The sequence below is a fragment of the Procambarus clarkii genome, chromosome 50 (assembly GCF_040958095.1).
Source record: "Procambarus clarkii isolate CNS0578487 chromosome 50, FALCON_Pclarkii_2.0, whole genome shotgun sequence".
Lineage (NCBI taxonomy): Eukaryota > Metazoa > Arthropoda > Malacostraca > Decapoda > Cambaridae > Procambarus > Procambarus clarkii.
In genome coordinates, this window is record NC_091199.1 from 29407516 (window position 1) to 29429098 (window position 21583).

Consider the following 21583-nt stretch of genomic DNA (forward strand, 5'->3'; position numbering starts at 1 on the left):
GTGACCATGGTCAACAGCACCAGCACCTCCTCCCTAGCTGCCCTACATAACAGTGACCATGGTCAACAGCACCAGCACCTCCCAAGCTGCCCTACACACCAGTGACCATGGTCAACAGCTCCAGCACCTCCTCCCTAGCTGCCCTACACACCAGTGACCATGGTCAACAGCACCAGCACCTCCTCCCTAGCTGCCCTACACACCAGTGATCAAGGTCAACAGCTCCAGCACCTCCTCCCTAGCTGCCCTACACACCAGTGACCATGGTCAACAGCACCAGCACCACCTCCCTAGCTGCCCTACACACCAGTGACCATGGTCAACAGCACCAGCACCTCCTCCCAAGCTGCCCTACACACCAGTGACCATGGTCAACAGCTCCAGCACCTCCTCCCTAGCTGCCCTACACACCAGTGACCATGGTCAACACCACCAGCACCTCCTCCCTAGCTGCCCTACACACCAGTGACCATGGTCAACAGCTCCAGCACCTCCTCCCAAGCTGCCCTACACACCAGTGATCATGGTCAACAGCTCCAGCACCTCCTCCCTAGCTGCCCTACACACCAGTGACCATGGTCAACAGCACCAGCACCTCCTCCCTAGCTGCCCTACACACCAGTGACCATGGTCAACAGCTCCAGCACCTCCTCCCTAGCTGCCCTACACACCAGTGACCATGGTCAACAGCACCAGCACCTCCTGTCGGAAAATCCGACACCATTTAATATATCATACAGATAATAGCTGTATTACTAACAAGTTACCCATAGAAAACGTAACTTGTAGTGGAATTACCGTCTATAGAAAACGGGATATCATCACCACATACTATTATATTCTCCACCTATTATGGTGGGAATTATTCTTAAATACATTATTCTTTGGACTTTACCATCATAAAAACATCTTATATAAATTAACTTAATTATCAATATTAAAGTAGAGTAAATGTGACCCTTCTATCACTTTCTGAAATCTGGACAATGTAAGCCAGGCGTCAGGGAGGAAGGAAGGCAGCCATTGTTGTGTCACCTCCGAGACGTGTGGAGCAAATTTGGCTCCTATCATATCTGGACAATGTCGGCCAGGCGTCAATAGTATGGAGTGTTAGATGCAGCCATTGTTGAGACTAGACCAGAGGCTCACACGGGAGCAAATTCGGCTCCTGTTAAATTTACTTGGACCTAGTGTTATGGAAACTAAAAGTGTACCATTATCAACACGCTGTCTACAAATTCAAGTTAAGTGTTCTTTCCGAAACCCATTATCTATCATTAGTGGCCATTAATGTCATTGGGTAGGGTTAGCCGGTTAGAACGCGAAATCGCCTCATACTAAAGGTAATTAAGCCAGGTCTTTATTGTTCCATGTACAATGTTTCTCTGAAATACCTGTCATATACTAGGTTTCTGGCTTCACAGCTAGCGCCCTTTTAACAGGTCAAGACGAGGAAGCATGTTTGTGCATCAGTTACCAGCACGTGGAAGCTACCTCAAAGAGGGAAAATGTGGTCTACATCCTGGTTATACCTGCTGTACAAATAAGATAAGGAACCTCTTCAATGTATGTAGTTAATTCTGTAGTTTGATTGGCTGCATATATATATTAATTTAATAACCCACCCTAATGTGTAGAGGATCGATTTGTGAGATTGAGATTATTGCAGAAATACAGTCCACTTATCATTATACAAATTGCTATCGAAGTATATAAATTAACGTAAATATAAATTCATATAAATTAAATAAATATAAATCTCACAGGTCGGTTCCCACATTATTTGGACCTTCGGAACCGGAATATTTGGTCCTATGAACCCACATTTGGTCATCTTAGTACCGGATGAACCAGTTAACCAGTGGATTCATTAAATAAACTAGTGCAGTGTTATTTAAACAAAGCCAGTCAAGACGGCGGCGTTGACTCGTGCGAGTTCACGAGCCCCGCTCAGTTCAGATCTGCCTTAGTCAGCGGTTTCATGCACACCCACGGATTTGGTGGAGTGTTATTCTGTGAAATGACAGCGCTAATATAGAAGCCAGCCAAATTACTGGCTGTGTCCTCGCAAGATTGTTCACGGATTTCGTGGTGTTACATTTCGCGAGAGATTATCCACGAATTTTGTGGACTTTATTTCGCGAGGTCACTAATAATATTTAATACTTCTTGATAATATTAGAAGTTTCATAGAGGCTAATTAAGAGGCTATTATCAATAATTGTGTATATTATTTCTCCAAAATAGAGAATTATTTAATATATATTGCACTAGTGATCACAGTATAATATTTACTAATTGCCAACCCACAACAGGGTAGGATATGACTAGTTGAACTATTATTGCTCATCCTAGTCCCATTATTACCATAGTCAGTTGTACTATATTGAACAACCTAACACCATTAATGAATGGTGCAGACCCTATTTTGGGTGTAATTTTTATCAACTCGAGTTGAGTTGTGTATATATAATAATTTACTTATGATCATTACACCTTTGAGTGATTAATTAGTGCCTCGACCATCCTAGGGTGATATAGAAGAGCTAACCTAAAGGTACTTCCATGACACTGGTTTATCACTCAAATCATTAGTGTGTATGATTGTATATATATAATGTGTATTAATTTTAAGTGCTAACCTCTAGTAGAGGTAAGATTATTGCCTAGTGAGTGCAGAATTTACCCTAGGCTACCATTAGTGTTTGTTCAGTATTATGAGCAGCCCAAGTACAAGTCCCACAAGGCTTCACCAACGAACCAGTATGGATAATGCAGGGAGAATGAAAAGAACCCTTGCAGGTCTTAAAGGCCACTTAACAAGACAGATCAAGAAATGTGAAGATTTGTCACAACAATCAACAGTTGATTATGCTGACCTGGAAAGCTATTATCAAGCAGCTGCAGGTAAATTTGAGCAAATCAAATGCCAAATAGCAACATATGTGGCTGCACTTGCCAACACCAATTTATCAGAAACAGATATAGACGACATTATGGTTGATCTTGCGAATTATGAAGATCACACTCAGGCCACGTTACAGCCTTATGTCAAATTAATTGCCCAGAACAAGGCAACAGCAACAACAACAACAGTTGCATCTAATACGAGTCAAGCAGAAGCTCGACTCCCTCCAATTAATTTACCCACTTTCTCAGGAAAAGATGAGGAAGATTGGGACGAATTTTGGAACAAATTCGTTGACCTTGTAGATTCAAAACAATCTTTACCAAAGAGTAGTAAATTCTCTTATTTGCAAGGTCAATTATCAGGTGAGGCTAAAACAGTAGTATCCCATCTGAGATTAACTAATGACGGCTATGATCTGGCAGTAAAACTCCTCAAGGATAATTATGCTGATCCAGAAGTAAGAACATCACATTTAGTTCATGAGCTGTTGCATTTACCCCCACCGGAGGCTTCAGCTGATTCACTCCAAGTCTTCAAGCTGGAGATAGAATCATTGATCAATGCCCTCAGCCTGACAGCAGATACAAACGGGGCTGAGTGGGTCTTGAAAATAATTGTCCAGGAGAAAATACCTAGGGACATATTGAGACAAATGAGTGCTCATTACAATAAAAGTATCTTATCCATGAATGAAATATCTGAAGGTTTAAAGTCAATAGTTCATCAATTACGAACACATGACAAATTAAAACCACCAAGTAAACCCTCAGAAACCAATAATAGTAAACCACAGAGTACCAAAGGTACTCCAAATCAATCTAGACAATATAATTCAACACCAAAGTGGAACAGTAGCAGTGTGGGCGTATATGCAGTGGGACCCTCCAAGCCTATAGTTACTGTGTCATCCAAGAACGTGACACCAAAGGGTACTGGAAGCTATGGAACATGTTTGTTCTGCAATGAGAAACATTCAATGTACCACTGCTCTAATTTTCCTGATAGTGACGCCCGTGTTGAGCGACTCAAAGATTTGCAACATTGCACGAGGTGCCTCAGGAAACATAACATCAACGACTGTGATACCCAATTACACACCTGTAATAGGTGTAACAAAGGTCAGCACCATGCAGCATTGTGCAGAGACACCAAAACAACGTCTCCAAACCCCAAGGTGGAAGATAGCAGTCCCACCTCAGTACAGTACTGCAAGGTGCAACAAACAAAGAGTGTCCAATCGGCAAAGTCTAAAGGTAATACGACTTTGCCTACTGCCCAAATTACCATCCAGAATAAGAGGGCCAAGGTCCATACCCGTGGGTTGTTTGACCAAGGATCCCAGAGAACATATATCACTAAAAAGCTGGCAGATGAACTACAATTAAGGCCTGTAGCCCAGACGTCATTCAACATCTCAGGGTTTGTAACAGATGCAGGACCTCAAGTCTACCAGGTGGTACAACCATCAGTACGTTTAGGCAGGTACGTCTGTCGAGTACAAGCCATTGTGGTGGACAAAATACCAGTAGACCTACAAGTTCAAGGTCTGAGAGCAACAGCCAAATTCCTGAGAAATAGAGGAATAAAATTGGCAGATAATATTAAGTCTGATCACCTCACTGACTTCGGTCTCCTTGTAGGGACAGACTATTGTCATCGATTCATCGGTAACCCTACTAAATATCAGGGTATAACCATGTTAAACTCTGCAGGAGGTAAATTACTCTCAGGCCCAGTATCAAGCCTGAGGAGACCTATGCCTGCAGATAAACAATACCAATAGAAATCTAAATTAGTCAGCTGATTATATTTCTCCAGTAGCATTATACTAAGGAGATTACAGCTGACTATACCAACAGAGGTTGATGTTAGTATCATCATTTAAAGCTGAAGATGAGTTCATGAGGCCTCAGTGGCAAATCAGTGAACAGTAGCCTAAAACAGCTACAAGTCACTGCGACCAATGTCACTGAACCCACTGCAGTCTCAGAACCATACTTTACTTTAATGATGAGCTATTCAATCTTCTGAATCAATTAACTAAATTAAACCCCAATAAATTTGATGACTGATTTGATACATTTATTATTTAATCAAGATGCATTCCATGGGCCTCAGTGTTTATATATCAGTGACCAGTTACCTGAACAAACTTCAAGTTATATCTAATGTCACTGATCTCACTGCAGTCCCTGAATCATACTTGACTGTAGTACTTGATCACATTCAGTCTTCTGGGTTAAATAATAAGTAATTAGGCTTGAATATTAGCCTTTCAAGAGTTGACAGGGAAATGAAATCGCATTAGACTTCTAACCCCTGCAACTCTAGTACGGGACATCTGTCCTGTACGAACAGACGCACAAATGTGTGATTACTAACTACTAACATCAAATTAATCTAATAATTCGAAGGAGGAGTATCGGTGTTCGTCTGTTCTAAATAGGACTTCGACCCGTGAGCAGCCCCCTGGGGAATTATGTCGGAAAATCCGACACCATTTAATATATCATACAGATAATAGCTGTATTACTAACAAGTTACCCATAGAAAACGTAACTTGTAGTGGAATTACCGTCTATAGAAAACGGGATATCATCACCACATACTATTATATTCTCCACCTATTATGGTGGGAATTATTCTTAAATACATTATTCTTTGGACTTTACCATCATAAAAACATCTTATATAAATTAACTTAATTATCAATATTAAAGTAGAGTAAATGTGACCCTTCTATCACTTTCTGAAATGTGGACAATGTAAGCCAGGCGTCAGAGGGAGGAAGGAGGGCAGCCATTGTTTACGAGACCAGAGGCTCACACGGGAGCAAATTCGGCTCCTGTTAAATTTACTTGGACGTAGTGTTATGGAAACTAAAAGTGTACCATTATCAACACGCTGTCTACAAATTCAAGTTAAGTGTTCTTTCCGAAACCCATTATCTATCATTAGTGGCCATTAATGTCATTGGGTAGGGTTAGCCGGTTAGAACGCGAAATCGCCTCATACTAAAGGTAATTAAGCCAGGTCTTTATTGTTCCATGTACAATGTTTCTCTGAAATACCTGTCATATACTAGGTTTCTGGCTTCACAGCTAGCGCCCTTTTAACAGGTCAAGACGAGGAAGCATGTTTGTGCATCAGTTACCAGCACGTGGAAGCTACCTCAAAGAGGGAAAATGTGGTCTACATCCTGGTTATACCTGCTGTACAAATAAGATAAGGAACCTCTTCAATGTATGTAGTTAATTCTGTAGTTTGATTGGCTGCATATATATATTAATTTAATAACCCCCCCTAATGTGTAGAGGATCGATTTGTGAGATTAGAGATTATTGCAGAAATACAGTCCACTTAACATTATACAAATTGCTATCGAAGTATATAAATTAACGTAAATATAAATTCATATGAATTAAATAAATATAAATCTCACAGGTCGGTTCCCACACCTCCTCCCTAGCTGCCCTACACACCAGTGACCATGGTCAACAGCACCAGCACCTCCCTAGCTGCCCTACACACCAGTGACCATGGTCAACAGCTCCAGCACCTCCCTAGCTGCCCTACACACCAGTAACCATGGTCAACAGCACCAGCACCTCCTCCCTAGCTGCCCTACACACCAGTGACCATGGTCAACAGCTCCAGCACCTCCTCCCTAGCTGCCCTACACACCAGTGACCATGGTCAACAGCACCAGCACCTCCTCCCTAGCTGCCCTACACACCAGTGACCATGGTCAACAGCACCAGCACCTCCTCCCTAGCTGCCCTACACACCAGTGACCATGGTCAACAGCTCCAGCACCTCCTCCCTAGCTGCCCTACACACCAGTGACCATGGTCAACAGCACCAGCACCTCCTCCCTAGCTGCCCTACACATCAGTGACCATGGTCAACACCACCAGCACCTCCTCCCTAGCTGCCCTACACACCAGTGACCATGGTCAACAGCTCCAGCACCTCCTCCCTAGCTGCCCTACACACCAGTGACCATGGTCAACAGCACCAGCACCTCCTCCCTAGCTGCCCTACACACCAGTGACCATGGTCAACAGCACCAGCACCTCCTCCCTAGCTGCCCTACACACCAGTGACCATGGTCAACAGCTCCAGCACCTCCTCCCTAGCTGCCCTACACACCAGTGACCATGGTTAACAGCACCAGCACCTCCTCCCTAGCTGCCCTACACACCAGTGACCATGGTCAACAGCACCAGCACCTCCTCCCTAGCTGCCCTACACACCAGTGACCATGGTCAACAGCACCAGCACCTCCTCCCTAGCTGCCCTACACACCAGTGACCATGGTCAACAGCTCCAGCACCTCCCTAGCTGCCCTACACACCAGTAACCATGGTCAACAGCACCAGCACCTCCTCCCTAGCTGTCCTACACTGTCGGAAAATCCGACACCATTTAATATATCATACAGATAATTGCTGTGTTGTATAAACAAGTTACCCATAGAAAACGTAACTTGTAGTGGAATTACCGTCTAAGAAAACGGGATGTCATCACCAGATACCCTGACTAACAGCGAGAACAGAATATCGGGGAGGCACCAAGTCTCTTCCATCAATATCCACCTCGCCTGATGCTCCTGTCAGCAACTAACTTCACCTCATTCTTCTTGAATATATATTCTGTAACGTCAGTTAACTTGTATTCATTTCAACTGTTCCTTTAAAAAGTCGATAGGCTGAAAGAAACTCCTTTTAGCGTCAGGCCAAATTGCAAAGTGGACTTTGGAGAATTAACTTTTCTACTTCCTTTTCAAGTGAAGAACATCCTATGAAATAGAAAATATTCGTGCTAGGACCATTGATCAAACCTTTTGTCGTATTCAATAACACATCAAATGTGTATGCATGTGTGTATATGTATGTATGTATATGTATGTATATATATAATAATATATATATATGTGCATGGTATGGGGTACATAATACACGAACTAAACTACAATTAAGGAAAGTGTGTGTGCTGTGCACATAATTAACTTAATTATCAATATTAAAGTAGAGTAAATGTGACCCTTCTATCACTTTCTGAAATGTGGACAATGTAAGCCAGGCGTCAGAGGGAGGAAGGAGGGCAGCCATTGTTTACGAGACCAGAGGCTCACACGGGAGCAAATTCAGCTCCTGTTAAATTTACTTGGACGTAGTGTTATGGAAACCAAAGGTGTACCATTGTCAACACGCTGTCTACAAATTCAAGTTAAGTGTCTATCCGAAACCCGTTTATCATTCATTTATGGCCATTAATGTCAGGATATAGGGTGACCCGGTTAGATCACGTGGAAGCCTCAAACTAAAGGTAATTAAGCCAGGTCTTCAATGTTCCATGTACTGTATAGTGTTTTCTCTGATATAGCTTGTCATATATAGGATTCTGGCTTCACAGCTAGCGCACTTTTGACAGGTCAAGACGAGGATGGAAGACTTTGTGCACCAGTTACTGGGTGAGGAAGCTACCTCAAAGAGGATAATTTGGTGTCTACACCCTAGTTATACCTGGTGGACTAACCTGCTGTACTATAAGATAAGGAACCTTTTCAATGTATGTAGTTAATACTGTAGTTTGATTGGCTGCATATATATATAAACTAATAAACCCCCCCTAATGTGTAGAGGATCGATTTGTGAGATTATGAGATTATTGCAGAAATACAGTCCACTTAACATTATACAAATTGCTATCGAAGTATATAAATTAACGTAAATATAAATTCATATAAATTAAATAAATATAAATCTCACAGGTCGGTTCCCACATTATTTGGTCATCTTCGAACCGGATGACGGATTATTTGATCCTTTGAACCCACATTTGGTCATCTTAATACCGGATGAACCAGTTAACCAGTGGATTCATTAAATATACTAGTGCAGTGTGATTTAAACAAAGCCAGTCAAGGCGGCAGCGTAGCCTCGTGGGAGCTCAGGAGCCTCCCTCAGCCGAGTTCAGCTTCGTCAGCGGTTTCATGCACACCCACAGATATTTGGTGGTGTGTTATTTCGTGAAATGACAGCGCTAATATTGAAGCCAGCCAAAGTAGTGGCTGTGGTGTCGCGTGATTGTTCACGGATTTCGTGGTGTTACATTTCGCGAGAGATTATCTACGAATTTTGTGGACTTTATTTCGCGAGGTCACTAATAATATTTAATACTTCTAGATAATATTAGAAGTTTTATAGAGGCTAATTAAGAGGCTATTATCAATAATTGTGTATATTATTTCTCCAAATAGAGAATCATTTAATATATATTGCACTAGTGATCACAGTATAATATTTACTAATTGCCAACCCACAACATGGTAGGATATTAACCATTGACTAGTTGAACTATTATCGTTCATCCTAGTCCCATTATTACCATAGTCAGTTGAACTATATTGATCAACCTAACACCATTAATGAATGGTCCAGACCCTATTTTGGGTGTAATTTTTATCAACTCGAATTGAGTTGTATATATAATAATTTACTTATGATCATTACACCTTTGAGTGATTAATTAGTGTCTCTACCATCCTAGGGTGATATAGAAGAGCTAACCTAAAGGTACTTCCAGTGACACTGGTTTATCACTCAAATCATTAGTGTGTATGATTGTGTATATATAATGTGTATTAATTTTAAGTGCTAACCTCTAGTAGAGGTAGGATTATTGCCTAGTGAGTGCAGAATTTACCCTAGGCTATCATTAGTGTTTGTTCAGTATTATGAGCAGCCCAAGTACAAGTCCCACAAGGCTTCACCAACTAGCCAGTATGGATAATGCAGGGAGAATGAAAAGAACCCTTGCAGGTCTTAAAGGCCACTTAACAAGACAGATCAAGAAATGTGAAGATTTGTCACAACAATCAACAGTTGATTATGCTGACCTGGAAAGCTATTATCAAGCAGCTGCAGGTAAATTTGAGCAAATCAAATGCCAAATAGCAACATATGTGGCTGAACTTGCCAACACTAATTTATCAGAAACAGAAATAGACGACATTATGGTTGATCTTGCGAATTATGAAGATCAGACTCAGGCCACATTACAGCCTTATGTCAAATTAATTGCCCAGAACAAGGCAACAGCAACAACAACAACAGTTGCATCTAATACGAGTCAAGCAGAAGCTCGACTCCCTCCAATTAATTTACCCACTTTCTCAGGAAAAGATGAGGAAGATTGGGACGAATTTTGGAACAAATTCGTTGACCTTGTAGACTCAAAACAATCTTTACCAAAGAGTAGTAAATTCTCTTATTTGCAAGGTCAATTATCAGGTGAGGCTAAAACAGTAGTATCCCATCTGAGATTAACTAATGACGGCTATGATCTGGCAGTAAAACTCCTCAAGGATAATTATGCTGATCCAGAAGTAAGAACATCACATTTAGTTCATGAGCTGTTGCATTTACCCCCACCGGAGGCTTCAGCTGATTCACTCCAAGTCTTCAAGCTGGAGATAGAATCATTGATCAATGCCCTCAGCCTGACAGCAGATACAAACGGGGCTGAGTGGGTCTTGAAAATAATTGTCCAGGAGAAAATACCTAGGGACATATTGAGACAAATGAGTGCTCATTACAATAAAAGCATCTTATCCATGAATGAAATATCTGAAGGTTTAAAGTCAGTAGTTCATCAATTACGAACACATGACAAATTAAAACCACCAAGTAAACCTTCAGAAACCAATAATAGTAAACCACAGAGTACCAAAGGTACTCCAAATCAATCTAGACAATATAATTCAACACCAAAGTGGAACAGTGGCAGTGTGGGCGTATATGCAGTGGGACCCTCCAAGCCTAAAGTTACTGTGTCACCCAAGAACGTGACACCAAAGGGTACTGGAAGCTATGGAACATGTTTGTTCTGCAATGAGAAACATTCAATGTACCACTGCTCTAATTTTCCTGATAGTGACGCCCGTGTTGAGCGACTCAAAGATTTGCAACATTGCACGAGGTGCCTCAGGAAACATAACATCAACGACTGTGATACCCAATTACACACCTGTAATAGGTGTAACAAAGGTCAACACCATGCAGCATTGTGCAGAGACACCAAAACAACGTCTCCAAACCCCAAGGTGGAAGATAGCATTCCCACCACAGTACAGTACTGCAAGGTGCAACAAACAAAGAGTGTCCAATCGGCAAAGTCTAAAGGTAATACGACTTTGCCTACTGCCCAAATTACCATCCTGAATAAGAGGGCCAAGGTCCATACCCGTGGGTTGTTTGACCAAGGATCCCAAAGAACATACATCACTAAAAGGCTGGCAGATGAACTACAATTAAGGCCTGTAGCCCAGACGTCCTTCAACATCTCAGGGTTTGTAACAGATGCAGGACCTCAAGTCTACCAGGTGGTACAACCATCAGTACGCTTAGGCAGGTACGTCTGTCGAGTACAAGCCATTGTGGTGGACAAAATACCAGTAGACCTACAAGTTCAAGGTCTGAGAGCAACAGCCAAATTCCTGAGAAATAGAGGAATAAAATTGGCAGATAATATTAAGTCTGATCACCTCACCGACTTCGGTCTCCTTGTAGGGACAGACTATTGTCATCGATTCATCGGTAGCCCTACTAAATATCAGGGTATAACCATGTTAAACTCTGCAGGAGGTAAATTACTCTCAGGCCCAGTATCAAGCCTGAGGAGACCTATGCCTGCAGATAAACAATACCAGTAGAGATCTAAATTTGTCAGCTGATTATATTTCTCCAGTAGCATTATACTAAGGAGATTACAGCTGACTATACCAACAGAGGTTGATGTTAGTATCATCATTTAAAGCTGAAGATGAGTTCATGAGGCCTCAGTGGCAAATCAGTGAACAGTAGCCTAAAACAGCTACAAGTCACTGCGACCAATGTCACTGAACCCACTGCAGTCTCAGAAATATACTTTACTTTAATGATGAGCTATTCAGTCTTCTGAATCAATTAACTAAATTAAACCCTAATAAATCTGATGACTGATTTGATACATTTATTATTTAATCAAGATGTATTCCATGGGCCTCAGTGTTTATATATCAGTGACCAGTTACCTGAAGAAACTTCAAGTTATATCTAATGTCACTGATCTCACTGCAGTCCCTGAATCATACTTGACTGTAGTACTTGATCACATCCAGTCTTCTGGGTTAAATAATATGTAATTAGGCTTGAATATTAGCCTTTCAAGAGTTGACAGGGAAATGAAATCGCATTAGACTTCTAACCCCTGCAACTCTAGTACGGGACAGCCGTCCTGTACGAACAGACACATAAATGTGTGATTACTAACTACTAACATCAAATTAATCTAATAATTCGAAGGAGGAGTATCGGTGTTCGTCTGTTCTAAAGAGGACTTCGACCCGTGAGCAGCCCCTGGGGAATTATGTCGGAAAATCCGACACCATTTAATATATCATACAGATAATTGCTGTGTTGTATAAACAAGTTACCCATAGAAAACGTAACTTGTAGTGGAATTACCGTCTAAGAAAACGGGATGTCATCACCAGATACCCTGACTAACAGCGAGAACAGAATATCGGGGAGGCACCAAGTCTCTTCCATCAATATCCACCTCGCCTGATGCTCCTGTCAGCAACTAACTTCACCTCATTCTTCTTGAATATATATTCTGTAACGTCAGTTAACTTGTATTCATTTCAACTGTTCCTTTAAAAAGTCGATAGGCTGAAAGAAACTCCTTTTAGCGTCAGGCCAAATTGCAAAGTGGACTTTGGAGAATTAACTTTTCTACTTCCTTTTCAAGTGAAGAACATCCTAAGAAATAGAAAATATTCGTGCTAGGACCATTGATCAAACCTTTTGTCGTATTCAATAACACATCAAATGTGTATGCATGTGTGTATATGTATGTATGTATATGTATGTATATATATAATAATATATATATATGTGCATGGTATGGGGTACATAATACACGAACTAAACTACAATTAAGGAAAGTGTGTGTGCTGTGCACATAATTAACTTAATTATCAATATTAAAGTAGAGTAAATGTGACCCTTCTATCACTTTCTGAAATGTGGACAATGTAAGCCAGGCGTCAGAGGGAGGAAGGAGGGCAGCCATTGTTTACGAGACCAGAGGCTCACACGGGAGCAAATTCAGCTCCTGTTAAATTTACTTGGACGTAGTGTTATGGAAACCAAAGGTGTACCATTGTCAACACGCTGTCTACAAATTCAAGTTAAGTGTCTATCCGAAACCCGTTTATCATTCATTTATGGCCATTAATGTCAGGATATAGGGTGACCCGGTTAGATCACGTGGAAGCCTCAAACTAAAGGTAATTAAGCCAGGTCTTCAATGTTCCATGTACTGTATAGAGTTTTCTCTGATATAGCTTGTCATATATAGGATTCTGGCTTCACAGCTAGCGCACTTTTGACAGGTCAAGACGAGGATGGAAGACTTTGTGCACCAGTTACTGGGTGAGGAAGCTACCTCAAAGAGGATAATTTGGTGTCTACACCCTAGTTATACCTGGTGGACTAACCTGCTGTACTATAAGATAAGGAACCTTTTCAATGTATGTAGTTAATACTGTAGTTTGATTGGCTGCATATATATATATAAACTAATAAACCCCCCCTAATGTGTAGAGGATCGATTTGTGAGATTATGAGATTATTGTAGAAATACAGTCCACTTAACATTATACAAATTGCTATCGAAGTATATAAATTAACGTAAATATAAATTCATATAAATTAAATAAATATAAATCTCACAGGTCGGTTCCCACATACACACCAGTGACCATGGTCAACAGCACCAGCACCTCCTCCCTAGCTGCCCTACACACCAGTGACCATGGTCAACAGCACCAGCACCTCCTCCCTAGCTGCCCTACACACCAGTGACCATGGTCAACAGCTCCAGCACCTCCTCCCTAGCTGCCCTACACACCAGTGACCATGGTCAACAGCACCAGCACCTCCTCCCTAGCTGCCCTACACACCAGTGACCATGGTCAACAGCACCAGCACCTCCCTAGCTGCCCTACACACCAGTGACCATGGTCAACAGCACCAGCTCCTCCTCCCTAGCTGCCCTACACACCAGTGACCATGGTCAACAGGTCCAGCACCTCCTCCCTAGCTGCCCTACACACCAGCCGAGCTTGTAGAAGTGATTGTAAAACAATCCCTACTTCAACACCTGCAGAGGAGGCCTAGGCCTCCTCTGCAGGTGTTGAAGGCCTTAACACACTCTTAACACACTCTAGGCCTTAACACACTCCACTCCCAAACTCAACACCTGCACAACCTTAACACACTCCCAAACTCAACACCTGCACAACCTTAACACCTGCAAATCCTTAACATACTACTTACCCCAACACCTGCACAACCTTCATACGCTCCTAATCTGAACACATGCACAATTTTAACATATGCAAACCATATTTACGTATGGTACACACTCCTTACTTTAACACATGAACAACCTTAACACGCTCCCTTCCTCAACACCTGCACAGACTTAACACCTGAAAATCCTTAACATACTCCCAACCTGAACACCTGCCCAACCTTTACACACTCCCGAACTCAACACCTGCACAACCTGAACACACTCCTAATCTGAACACCTGCACAACTTTAAGACCTACACAACCTTAACTCGCTCCCTGCCTGGAGAGGTAAGGAGCTGGAGAGACAGGCAGGAGTGCATGGTAAGGTGCTCCAGTGGATAAGGGAGTACCTAAACAATAGGAAGCAGAGAGTTACAGTGAGGGGTGAGACTGCAGATTGACGTGAAGTCACCAGTGGAGTCCCACAGGGCTCGGTCCTATCCCGTTTCTGATATTCGTAAATGATCTCCTGGAAGGTATAAACGCATTCCTCTCAATGTTTGCTGATGACGATGCCAAAATTATGAGAAAGATTAAGCCAGAGGAGGACTACTTGAGGCTTCAAGAAGACCTAGACAAACTGAAGGAATCGTTGAACAAATGGCTGTTAGAGTTTAACCCAAGCAAATATAATGTAATGAAGATTGGTGTAGGGAGCAGGACGCCAGATACAAGGTATCATTTGGGAGATGAAATTCTTCAAGAGCCAGAGAGAAAGACTTGGGGGTTGATATTGTTATGACCTGGTTCGATTAAGGCTCGAGAATAGTTAGTCACCCAAATGAAAAAATCCCAAACTCTATACTGTGGCACGGAAACGGGGGTAGAAAAAACTCGTGACTAAATTTCTCCAGTATAATTCTTCCAGACTACATATTATAATAAAATAAGCTCGTGCACTTGGCTCTCTAAGCAAAACACAATTAATGAAAATTCCCACTCAGCCGGGAAATGCTTAAAGGAATGGCAAAACTTCACTAATGTTCTACTAACAAAAAGACCGTAACCCTACTTAACCTTAATGTGCCATGCCCTGAGAATCACCAGTCCTCGTCTCCCATCAACAGCTCCAGCGTCACATCTGTCTCAAAACACTCGCGCAGTTGCCTGCCTGCAGCCTGCATTCAGACAAATTTGTTCGAACGCCCTAGGCCTAATTAATTCCTTGGTAAGCTATCTTTGCAAGGCTAACCTTCATTTACTTAGAAACGGCAAAGCAAAATCAGCTGATTATTACTGGCCCAACATCTAAGTAAATGAAGTAGTACTAATTAACAACATAGTATCTAACTCTAGGGCTCCACACAGACTTGAGGTGGTAGGCCTCCCCTGGCTCTGACTGCTGCCACCTGGACACAAGACTGAGTGTAGCATGACTGTTACACACGACTACTAACTTAATTTACCCTCACAGGTGAAAGGTATAAGTAACATAGATTCCATAATGTAAGCCTACAACTGAAATACTGACATATACAAAAGTACAGGAACTAACATGCCCAAACTTGGCAGCAAACCGCATGTACAACATGTGGGGAGATGACTTACACTCTTCCCCTTAGTAACTGGTAAATCACCAATACTAGTTAATACACGGAATGCAAAAACATATTTAGCAAGCCGGCAAATCATCCATACATTATACTGATGACTCCCACTCGCACAAACACAGCTTGGGGGTCAAGGAACAGCCAACAACATACTCATACCCCTCACTCAACGACAAGGTTGGTATCTTAATCCCACAGCATTCGGTCAAGCCTAGCGTGACCTCAAAAGTACCACTTGACTCCTTGCCTGGCGCTCGTGCGCTCCCTCACATATCCAACATGAATACGCTAATCATCCAAGACACATAATAATACTCTCACAAAACAACAATAATCGGTAAAATAATCACACTACTATCATTATTTCCTCTAAAATATAATATATATACTACTTACTACTCTAATAAACGTTACGAATCAGTTATTCATTTAAATGAGATAACAGGTTCGTAGCATATATCACGGCAGACCTGTCCCCTGAAGCCAATATCAAGAGCATAACATCAGCGGCATATGCCTGGTTGGCCAACATAAGAACCGCATTTAGAAACTTGTGAAGGAAACATTCAGAACTTTGTATACCACATATGTCAGACTAATCCTGGAGTATGCAGCTCTGATATGGAGTCCATATCTAGTCAAACATAAGACTAAACTGGAAAAGGTTCAAAGGTTTGCCACCAGAGTAGTACCCGAGCTGAGAGGTATGAGTTACGAGGAGAGACTACGGGAACTAAACCTCATGTCGCTGGAAGACAGAAGAGCTAGGGGGGACATGATCACCACATACAAGAATCTCAAAGGAATTGATAGGGTTGATAAGGATATGCTATTTAACACAAGGGGCACACGCACTAGGGGACACAGGTGGATATTGAGTGCCCAAATGAGCCACAGAGATATTAGAAAGAACGTTTTTAGTGTCAGGGTGGTTGACAAATGGATTGGATTGGGAAGTGATGTGGTGGAGGCAGACTCCTTACACAGTTTCAAGTGAAGATATGATAGAGCCCAATAGGCTCAGGAACCTGTACACCAGTTGATTGACAGTTGGGAGGCGGGACCAAAGAGCCAGAGCTCAACCCTCGCAAGCACAAATAAGTGAGTACAAATAGATGAGTACAGACCCTACTTCAACACCTGCGCAACCTTAACACACTCCCAACCTTAACACCTGCAAAACCTTAACACACTCCCAACCTTAACACCTGCAAAACCTTAACACACTCCCAACCTTAACACCTGCAAAACCTTAACACACTCCCAACCTTAACACACTCCCAACCTTAACACCTGGCCAACCTTAAGACACTCCCAACCTCAACACCTGGCCAACCTTAAGACACTCCCAACCTCAACACCTGGCCAACCTTAAGACACTCCCAACCTCAACACCTGGCCAACCTTAAGACACTCCCAACCTCAACACCTGGCCAACCTTAAGACACTCCCAACCTCAACACCTGGCCAACCTTAAGACACTCCCAACCTCAACACCTGGCCAACCTTAAGACACTCCCAACCTCAACACCTGGCCAACCTTAAGACACTCCCAACCTCAACACCTGGCCAACCTTAAGACACTCCCAACCTCAACACCTGGCCAACCTTAAGACACTCCCAACCTCAACACCTGGCCAACCTTAAGACACTCCCAACCTCAACACCTGGCCAACCTTAAGACACTCCCAACCTCAACACCTGGCCAACCTTAAGACACTCCCAACCTCAACACCTGGCCAACCTTAAGACACTCCCAACCTCAACACCTGGCCAACCTTAAGACACTCCCAACCTCAACACCTGCACAGCTAACCCTACATAATTGCCAACCTCAGGAATACGGAAAAAGTAGTTGGACTAAAACCAGGGGATAAAGTCTCAAAAATGACAGTACAACATTTCCCGGTTAAACTAAATCCAAATAGTTTCTTAGAATACATCAATGTCATAAGAGCGCAGAGGTGCAAGCACGACAATGTAGAAACTAGACAGGTGCTTACATCAATTAATTAATTTAATTAAAGAATCTTTCATCAGCTCTGAATGTTGGTATCTACGGACAATTCTGGCTAAGGCAATTCAATCCAGAGCCCTTGTTCTGTTAAAGACGTCAGCGCTTCGGCCATAATAAAGACGCCACCAGAGGCCTGGAACGGTGATGTATATGCAACGAGCTACACAACACTGATATATGCAAAATGCCCAAACTGCGTGCATAAACATCACGCCTGGAATAAACGATGTCCAGAAAGAGTCAAAAGAATCCAGGCTTTTGGATCTACCCAGCCACCTGAAGCCACAAATCCACGACAACAAATTACCAGATCCTCAGTTGAAAGCCAATTGGAAACTTCTCGGCCAGTCCAAATATTTGAAAATAAGAATCAGCAACAGTCTAGAGCATCATTTCCTTCTAGTCTAAACAACAGGACCTCGAACAACTTGAGAAAACAGAGCACTACTCCACAAGGCAACAACAGTCGCACAGATCACGGCAGCAAAATTATTACACCTACTATTGTCTCACACCTTCTGTTGGAAATTTGCCTCCTGCTCCGCCCTCATCATGTTCATCCAGGTCAAGAAGCAGAAAGATAAGCAATATATCTGCTAATAATATTTGCTTTAAGATCCAGTTCCACTCAAATTTCTCAAGCAACTTTGACTCACCAACTAAGACTTCAAGCAGCATGATGGAAAACAATAGACGATGCTTTAGCCTTACCTGACTAACTAGACCAACCTTTGAATCTGAAAGAACTCAGAAGAGCTACAAAAAAATTAAAAACCCAGCTCCGGGTGAGGAGAAAATCACTTACACCAAGCTGGCCAAGCTAAGAGAAAAGATTGAAGAAAGCTTCTTGAATTTCATAAATAGAGTATGGGTGACAAGAACTCAATCACTCTCTTGAAATAGTGCAATTATTGTTTAAATTCCAGAACCTAAAGACCCAGGAAATCCAAGACCCATCTCGTTAACAAGCTGTCTTACCAAAACTGAGGAGAGAATGGCTCTTAATCGAATTGACTGAAAAGCCAATCCAATGCCCCAAAATATGTTTGCTTACAGAGAAGGTGTTAGAACCCCAGAATGCATTACCTCCTTCTAGGATCTAATAAAAAATAAACCAGGAATCCTTATTTTTCTGGACCTAGAAAAAGCCTTCGAGCTAGCCGGTCGGCCGAGCGGACAGCACGCTGGGCTTATGATCCTCTGGTCCCAGGTTCGATCCCGGGCGCCGGCGAGAAACAATGGGCAGAGTTTCTTTCACCCTATGCCCCTGTTACCTAGCAGTAAATAGGTACCTGGGTGTTAGTCAGCTGTCATGGGCTGCTTCCTGGGGATGGAGGCCTGGTCGAGGACCGGGCCGCGGGGACACTAAAAAGCCCCGAAATCATCTCCAGATATCCTCAAGATAGCCAATGCTCCAGCTACACTGTGCTGGTTGGTGGATAAGGAAATCAAAGGACGCGCTCATGCCTTTACTAAAGGAAGTCTGATTAGCAGAGAAGCTAAAGTCAAATTCCAAGGAAAAAATCCTCCTCAAGATGGCGGGAAAACGGGACTCCATAGGGAGGAATACTACGCCCGTTCCTCTACAACTGTATCATGGAAAAATTCCTGAAGCTCAAGTTACCAAAAGCCAAACTGCTTAACTATGCAGACGACTTTGTGGTCATCATCAATGGCAAAGACGCCAGGAACCATGCACGAAAATGCCTAGACGTCATCAGCAGGGAAGCGGAACGCATAGCAGTGGAAATAAACAGCAATAAAACCAAAGCAACGGCCGTTAAAATGAGAACTCAAGAAATCAGACTCGCAATACAAGGACAAGAAATTGAGTGGGTTACCTCTTTTCAATATCTTGGAGTCATAATTGACAAACAATTGAAATTCATTCAAGAAATTGAATAGCTTCGGCTACGTTGTACAGTCAGAAACTCAGCTTTGCGCTCCCTGACAAGTTTTAGAGATGGTGCATCTCTACCAGTACTCAAAATGTACAACGTTCAAGCAGTTAGGTCACTCATTGGCTATGCTTCTCCTGCTCTTACATCCCTCAGTGATAGCCAATGGGAGAAACTGGAAGTGTCACAAAATGATGCCTTCAGAGCAATGCTGGGAGCACCTTTATGGAGGCGTCGAGAGAATTTAAGAATGGAAACCTACTTACCAGCATTAGAAAACAGGATCAAACAATGAATAGCCACAATAACAGCAAAACTTGTTGTACCTACTGCCAGACTGTCAATCAAAGATAGCATACACAGATCACTTTCCAGAAACCATCAATATAGAACAAGTGCATGGATGGATAATTTGGTCATGATTCTAGAGATAGTGGACTTGAAACGGACCATCAAAAACTAAGGAGATGATAGACCATATCAACACTTTCGGCAGCCTCCTCGATGGGAAGAATCGAGTCTAAAGATAATAATTGAAGGATTACGAGTTATAAAATCAGCATGTGACACGCAGAGGCTCAAAGCAATCATAGAACAACACATGGAAACCATCTCAAGACTGACAACCACTCATATTATCACAGATGGATCAGTTGATCAAGAAAGAGATTCTGCTGAGGCAGCAGTTTACACTACCAACCATGAAGCTTACTGGAGCATGAATAGTGAGTGCTCAACATTGCAAACAGAATTATATGCCCTGAATGAGGCCATAAATTATGCAATTAAGAATAATTTAAATGATGTCATTATTCATGCCGACTTTAAATCTTCGCACCAGGCATTAATATCTAGCCAGCAAAGAGACTACACAACTCATCACAGAAATCCTACATTTAGGAAATGAAACATACAAGCTAGGGCTATCACTCACCATAAATTGGATACCAAGTCACATTGGCATAGATGGTAATGAAAAGGCAGACTCACTAACAAAAACTGCCACTGCTCTACCTGTTGTACAGGTAGAGCAGTGGCAAGCCTCCAAGTTCTTCACAGATTTAGGAGGAAATCAAGAAGAAAATACACCCAACTATCAAAAGTCGCCACAGAGCCTAAGTAGCGGACGAAAGTTCCTCTGTAATGTGATACAAACAAGCCACTGTGTACTCCTTTTTCAAGCCTGTCAAAAATAAATTCAGAGACATTGCTGTAGCCAGACACAGACTCAGACTTGGTATAAGTGTTGCTGGGAGGTAATAAACCCAATAGTTAAGAGGTGTCATATCTGTGGAACATATGCAGAGGCGCCACTATTGAATTGTTTACTGGAATGTGAAGTAACTGAAGCCCTGCATCAAACTCAACAATAATCCAGCAAGAATAGCAGCATTAGATGTAAAATCCACAGCGACTAAAATGATTAGAAAAACAGTTGAAGAATGGGACACACTATTGCGTACTGAGCATCTATATCCGTCATCAAGATAATGTTATTAAAACAAGACTAAAACCACTGTGCTAATGCAGAACCGGAAAAGAAACAGGAGTAAAAGAGGGAACCCCACCACCACTTAAGCCTTTGACCTAAATATCACAGTAACAAGGTTATCACAGTAAAAGAAAGCACAGGGACTCCAAACCTAGAGACCGCCGTGGTCGAGGCCGGAGAAGAACAACCACAGCAAGAACAAGAACTAGCCAAGCCTCCTGAAGCAGAGCTTGGGCCAGACGAGACCTCCCAGGAGGTGGACTTCCCGGCCAAACACCTACGTTTTCCAGACAGAAATCGTCACA